The 1497-nt window shown below is 42.6% G+C and overlaps 1 protein-coding gene and 1 long non-coding RNA gene across 2 annotated transcripts in view; one reads left to right on the top strand and one right to left on the bottom strand.

Annotated features, from left to right (window-relative positions):
- Positions 1–1497, top strand: part of LOC102678418 (kinesin-like protein Klp10A) — a 14481-nt gene that overhangs the window by 9386 nt on the left and 3598 nt on the right. The window lies entirely within an intron of this gene.
- Positions 4–417, bottom strand: LOC102676527. The gene is made up of 2 exons (XR_004151393.1): positions 169–417; positions 4–129 (listed from the first exon to the last, which is right to left on the bottom strand). It is a non-coding gene; the product is annotated as an uncharacterized LOC102676527 (long non-coding RNA).

Here is a 1497-nt window from a genome sequence, read left to right as displayed (position 1 = left end):
CCCCCCATTTCGAATTTCTCTCTTTTTCGTTTTCACACAATGGACTCCCTCTTTTCGATGACACGGTCGAAAACGCATGCCTCGACATCGATTCGATGGGAGCTACTACTACTACTACTACTATTACTACTACTACACTACTACTACTATTACTAGTACTACTACTACTACATCTTCCTATTTTCCGGTTCATATCGGCAATCGAAAAAGATAACGTCGTTCTTCGAGACAAAAACTTAGTACGATTCGACGACGAGAAGCAAAAAAAAAAAAAAAAAAAAAAAAAAAAGCGTCAAGTTTTATTGTGTATGTGGAATTTTGCGACAGATTCACGCGGTAAAGATAAGGCAAAGGCAAGTCGTCAGTTAGAATCGAACTTAGAAGGAAGGACAACAACAACAACAACAACAACGACAACGACGACGATGACAACGACAGCAACATCAACTACGACGCCGACGATGACAACGAGTTCGAGCACGATGGCTGTGTCGATAAGTGACGATAACGATATCGTTTCGAGTAATAATGACCGATGGTCCAACGTGAATATCGATAGGAAAATAAAGAATTCGTTAAAATCACCATGGCGGGACGAAATGGAATGTGAAAGTGACGTAAATTTTTGCGATAGATATCACGAATCACCGAACGTTTTCGAATTGGTTCGCGTCGAGGATATCGCGGCGGATCGTATTATTCGTCCAAAGAGATTATCGCGCATCGAAAATATTTGGAGGACTAACGATTTGTCTGGAAACGTGAGCGAGAGAGGAAACCCGTATTGTCGGATGGATAACCGTGCGCAGCGATTTAAACGAGCCACAAGCAGTGGGAAAAAGTATCATTGGTCCGGAACTTTCAACGATCGCGCGAAAAGATTCTCATCCGTCGATAACGGAATATTCACCTATGCGAAAACTCGTCGTTTCTCTAGCAACGATCGCGACATCATTGCCACGGATTCGAATTACGATTACAATTTGGATGGGTTCGATGACGAGAAGACCGTCAAGAAGAAATTGTTTCGCTGCGATAAATTCAACTTTACCGACGAAAGAAGCAGCGCGAGACATTTGCTCGATCGTCGATCGTCATTAGATTTTTTCGAAGAAAGATTTAACATACCGCGTGGAGAAGAGGGAAATCATCGTCATCGTGGTCATGGTTCTCATCGACGAAACGGAACGATCGAACAACGAGGGAACGAGAAAAGTGAAGAGATCTTCGACTCGGCGAGCTCCTCCGACCGCGTCGATAACTACGATCCCGATCAATCCACCATTATCGATCGATATAAACTCACCCTCTCCACCGTGTACGTTCGTAAACATCGTTGGACATCGATCAACGATCAATCCAAAATCATAGTTTGCAATTTTGTGTCATTTTTCAAAGATATTATTCTTTTTACTTTTTTACCCAGCCTGTACATAGCAATTTTTATTTACGCGAACAGAACGGAGGAGGGATAAGTTTTCGATAACGCGTTCTTCC

This window comes from Apis dorsata, unplaced genomic scaffold (genome assembly GCF_000469605.1).
Source record: "Apis dorsata unplaced genomic scaffold, Apis dorsata 1.3 scaffold_661, whole genome shotgun sequence".
Lineage (NCBI taxonomy): Eukaryota > Metazoa > Arthropoda > Insecta > Hymenoptera > Apidae > Apis > Apis dorsata.
The sequence above is the reverse complement of the archived record's forward strand: the minus strand, read 5'-3'. Positions and strand labels throughout refer to the sequence as shown.